Here is a 6,070-nt window from a genome sequence, read left to right on the forward strand (position 1 = left end):
CGGAGTGCAGAATTCAGTGACTACCCCCTTGAATAATGTCAAGAGGTTAGGATAGGGCCGGGTTCAATTATGGGACATGGGGAGAAATCCAGGTGGGCCCAGCCCTTGTAGGTCTTGCACCACTGGCCCAGGATCACAAGGTGTATGTGGTGTAACGAAAGCAATGGGGAGAAGGATTGTTATAAAATAAACATTTAAAGAATATATTTTCTATTATGTTGTACTGTACATCACCACAGTGAGGGTGAATGTGTCTCATAAAAACCTTGACCTATAATGACCTTGCCAACATGTGATGTGTTATGGTGACCCAAAGAATATATACATTGAGAGTACAGTGGTATCAACATCAAAGTTGCATCAGATTAACATCAAAGTTCAGGGTTGCTTTAAGGCTCTGGTGGAGCCAGTTCAAGGATCATTAGACTATATTATCTAATAGAAACCCCTCTCTATTAGCTTAGCACTGGTTTCTATACAGCCACTTACATTTTCTCCCTTTGCATTTCCTGATTTAACTTTTTATAAAACTCTCTATCATTTGTTTCTCTCTGTGCAACCCTCTTTTCTCCTATATTTGTAACATTATTAAGCAGTCTCTGATTGACAGTGAATATTTAGATTGTTTAGAATGACGCTATACTATACACTATACCTGCACGTATTTATGTATGTTATACCTGAAAGACGAACTGACACTAGTCCGTTACTATGAAAGCAAAAACAGACTGGGAGGGGAGTGACTGACTGTGCACATATATACACATGTTTATACTGACCCCTCCATGCACTCATGTATATAAACTATATACAGTATACCAATATCTATATAAATTGTAGATTTTGTATCACTATAGCTTTGCATATTATGCTTGTCTAAGAAATTATCTTAAAGGAGAAGGAAAGGTTAAAACTTTATCACAAAGGTGTATTTAAATATACCAGTAAACCCTCAAAGTAATGCTGCTCTGAGTCCTCTGTCAAAAGAAACTGCATTTCTTTCCTTCTATTGTGTACACATGGGCTTCTGTATCAGACTTCCTGCCTTCATCTTAAACCTCAAGGGCACAGGCTTGAGCATGCTCAGTTTGCTCCTGTCTCCTCCTCCTTCCTCCCACCTCCCCTCTGTAATCTGAGCTACGAGCAGTGAGAGACTCAGGCAGGTAGTGATGTCACACCAAACTAATATGGCAGCTTCTAGAGCTGTTTACTCAGGTATGGTAAAGCATTTTACAGAATAAATAGAGCGTTATGGCTTACACTATTGTGGCTAATCTATTGACAATAAAATGCTTTGGTAGCTTTCCTTCTCCTCTCATTAACAGAAACTGCCATCACAACATCACGTGGCAGGGCATTCCACATTCTCGCTGTCCTTACTATGAAGAACCACCTATGCTGCTTCAAATTAAATTTGGACTATGCCCCTTGTCTCATTCAACCCAGTTTTAACCTTGTATTCCCCTATCATCAATGGCAGAAGTGTTACCTTACGTCTATTTTCTGAAGATCTACCCAATCTTGGGCACCTAGTGTGATGCTCCAATTCGAAAAAGGGGTTTAACTTACACTGCAGAGGTGCCCTGACATTTATTTTAAAATGTGCGTATTGAAGTTCACGTGTAGGCCTGCAAAGATGCAAGTGTGAATCTTCTACTAGCATATATGAATAAAAAATATGTGTTCATATATAAAATATATAGTAGCAGCCAAACAAATCACTCCCAGACTGATAAAGTACAGTACAGTAAATAATAAGATAAAGATTAACAACACAGTCACATTTTAGTATTTGCTGGTTGCAAAGGCATTACAAAGGCATTTGCTCATTATATAACCACTAAATCCAACTACAAACATTTGTATATGTGTATCATGTTACTTCCCTATCTGTTTGGCCACATATCAGTATCACAAAGGTAAAATTTGAATAGTAATTATGCTCTTGTGATTGTTGTGTCACTGTCCTCATCCAGTTGATGGCTCCTCGGTCTGGCTTTGATCACACAAAGAAAGCTAAAATCACTGGGAGGTGCCAATTTCTTAATCACTTACCCAATATCCTGGGCTTCTTTATAAACCACACAAACCTGGGCAGGGCCAGAACTAGGGGCAGGCAAAAAAGGCTCATAGCTAGGGCCCAACAGACAAGGGGGAGTGTTAGGCACATACGTTCTTTGTTATGGGGACGGTTGAATAGAGGAGATAAAGATATATTGCCGAATGGGAATTGACATAACTAGGTGAGGGAGATCTTTTAGTGCAGGACTAGCCAGCGGGTCTCATTCAGCCCATGACCCGCAAATTCAGACATTAATCCCACCGGCATTGTTCACATCCCTAACCCTCTATTGTTTACACCCCTAAAGCCTTGTACTGTTCACACCACAGACCCAGACTAAATGCCCACCTTATTCACCAATTCACACCTCAGACCCAGACTGAAAGTGCCCACATTATTCACCTGTTCACACCTAAGATAAACTGCTGGAGGGACACCAACATTGTGTCACTGTAGCACAGCATGAACTGTTCATCTTATGTGCTCACCTTGTGTGCCATACTCTGTCTGCCCTATGCTCCCCTTGTATGCCATACTCTGTCTGCCCTATGCTCCCGGTGTGTGCCATACTTTGCCCGCCCTATGTTCCCTGTGTGTGCCATACTCTGACTGCCCTATGTTCCCTGTGTGTGCCATACTCTGTCCGCCCTATGTTCCCTGTGTGTGCCATACTCTGTCCGCCCTATGCTCCCGGTGTGTGCCATACTTTGCCCGCCCTATGTTCCCTGTGTGTGCCATACTCTGACTGCCCTATGTTCCCTGTGTGTGCCATACTCTGTCCGCCCTATGTTCCCTGTGTGTGCCATACTCTGTCCGCCCTATGTTCCCTGTGTGTGCCATACTCTGTCCGCCCTATGTTCCCTGTGTGTGCCATACTCTGTCTGCCCTATGTTCCCTGTGTGTGCCATACTCTGTCCGCCCTATGTTCCCTGTGTGTGCCATACTCTGACTGCCCTATATTCCCTGTGTGTGCCATACTCTGTCCGCCCTATGCTCCCAGTGGGACCAGTCCTTGTAGGTCTTGCACCACGGGCCACTTTCTGCCCAGGATCACAAGAAGGTGTATGTGGTGCAACGAAAGCAATGGGGAGAAGGGTTGTTATAAAATATATATTTAAAAAATATATTTTCTATTATGTTGTACATCAGCACAGTAACCAGTGACTTGAAGGGCGCCACATGGGTTAAGTGTTTGCTTTTGAATCTGAGCTGCATGCTAAGGATTAATTGCAAACTCATTGAACAGTTATTTCCCATGTGGCCGCCCTTAAAGTTGCTGACTAACAGAGTTGGAGAGATGACAAGCAGCAAGTTGTGTTCTGTTTTGTTATATAAGAAATCTGGTCACTCCAGCCTTTATACATTACATTTATAGCTAACTAACTATATTATTATTTTTCCACAGACTATCTATTTACCCAGTTTTTATTTTTGCATTGAACTATTCCTTTAAATGCAGTTGCAAATACAGTTTAGGGAATTGCTGCAGGTGCTACTGTGAATAAAGAAAACATGATCATTTGTATCCAAAGATGTACTTTGCGAACTTCAACAAGTTCCATGCAGAGAAAGACTGAAGAAGGAGTCAGAAAATGAATGCTGAAGATGAACTTCTATATTATTCAAAATTCGTTGTACATTTGAATTTTAAGTACATATACTATCTAGTGGAAGATAGAGGGAGTTGTGATTAGTCTTAATTTATATTTTGCTTTAATCTATTTTGGGCATCTCTAACACTTGACAGAGTCTGGCTATAATGGTCATTGGCCACTATCTAGCAGGGAACAGTTTGAATAATAATGGGGGAGGAGAGAAGATGCCACATTACATATAAATATAGAAATGCCAAGATACACACAGTTCTAAATAATTGAATATATCCCTATTGACAACCCACGTGCAGTCAGCTGGTAGGTGACTAATTGTTAAAAATCCCCTATTAGGCTCTTAACAGAGAATTTAGGAATGTTGAGGATACTAGGAAAGGGACACAGAGTTTTGGGTGTGAAATCATTAGGTAAAGTAAAAACTTAATAGATATTTGGTGACTGAACATTCCATCTCACTACAGTCAGATTGGTTTCCCAGTGCATCACTCTACTGGCACCTGTGTAATTATAAGGGAGTAATTAGCCAAGACTGGCATATATCCCATTGTGAGGGCGTGTGACTGAACCCTTAGACCTTTGTATTTCACAATATTTATAAAGTCAACCATTCCAAAGAAGACAAACTGGAATTGAAGATGCACAGTCCACAGCTATAATTTCTCCATTCCCAAGAGAAAAATGTAGGTGAGGTAAAATCACGTGCAGAACCGATTTTTTTGAAAACTTGTACCTGCAATCCACATTTTTACTTGTTTGGAACCGCTACCCGACCAGCAACTGCCTGACCACCATTAAACAGGAAGTGATGTTGCTGCAAATCGGAATGGATGTGATCAGAAGTGGGTGGGAGCAGAAAAAAAATGTTTCAAAAACTACATATAAGATCAGCAACCCAAATCTACTGTATACCCTTATCTGGATATTGTTTGTGGGTACCCACGTATTCCCGACCCACAGCAAGACTCTAGGTGGGAATAGTTTTAAATTGCACTGAATTCTGAATATTTGGATTTAAAATATGACTATTTGGTTCCACTAAAATGTTACATTCTTTCCACATGTTGCTATTAGTCAATATATTATATGACCAAATTAAGAACACACTGATGTGTGATGATCTTCAATCAGAGGGCAGAATCCATGGATGCGATGTTGTGTAATGGGGAATGGATAAAGCAGTTTTGTTCCCATTATGCTCCACAATTCAAAAGATATGAGGGCTACAAGCAGGCTCACTGCATTTTTCACATTTTGCATCCTGGACAGCTGGAGCTGGAGTGTACAGGATGGAGCAGCACTTTATAGATGGATACAGTGCTGTATTCATAAGGATCTCTGTATTGCTTCCTACTCACCCCCAAGGTTGTGCATCATTGCTGCACACATGTTAGGTAGCACCAGCAGTGAGGGCAGGGCTGCCCACCAGAAATCTGCATCTCATGCTAGTTTTTAGAAGATACAGAAGAAAGAAGGCATCCACTCTTGGAGTTCAGAGTAAGAGTTGTTCTCTTTCCATCAAACAAATGCAAAAGGTCTCAGAGAATTTGAACTCAGGCTTAAAAGCATATAAACTATCCACCTTTATTTAACTGGGGTGGAGGTAATACTTGGAGCATGTGGTCTGCATTATAATTTTGCTTGTTTTTTGTTAACGTGGTATCTTTATAATGTAAAGAACTGTGCCAACCGGAACAGAATCACCAAATTTGATAAAGAGGCCCACGTAACACAGAAACCCCTAATATACCCATCAAAGATAACTGTTTCTTCAAAAAGTATGAATAAATGCCATCTTCTATGCAGAAATACAGCTGTTTAACAGTTCTTCTCTTTCTGTATCATTTGAAATCCTGGCAGGGAAGGAGGGACTAAAAACTAATATTACAAATGATCTAATATAAGTAATTCAAAAAACAACTGGACTTGCTGAGTAATTATTGAAGAAGTTTCACTACTCATCCGAGCAGCTTCTTCAGTTCAACTGACTGGTGTGAGAAACATATAACATATAAACTCTTCCACTAATCCAATCACAATGGCACATTGTAACTCTTCAGAGAGGTGACATCTGAAATGTCTTCATTGATTACTCAAGTCCAGTTGTTTTTTGATTTATATTAGATATACCATGACCTGGATGAATGAAAATCTTCATAGTCATATTGAACAACTTCACAGCTTACAGACAGCATGCAGGAACTACATAACCCAAAATGCATTGCACTGGGATGTTCCGTTCCTTATTGAAATCAGGTGTGCAGGGAATTGTGGGGTTTGGAGGATGCAGGCTGTCATCCATCATCCATCGTACAATTTTCAGAGGGAGACTGTACACTAGGTTTTGTCGGACATAACTATCATACGATTGCTGTCAGGGGCAGAAAATCGGCTGACC

The sequence above is a fragment of the Xenopus laevis genome, chromosome 9_10L (genome assembly GCF_017654675.1).
Source record: "Xenopus laevis strain J_2021 chromosome 9_10L, Xenopus_laevis_v10.1, whole genome shotgun sequence".
Lineage (NCBI taxonomy): Eukaryota > Metazoa > Chordata > Amphibia > Anura > Pipidae > Xenopus > Xenopus laevis.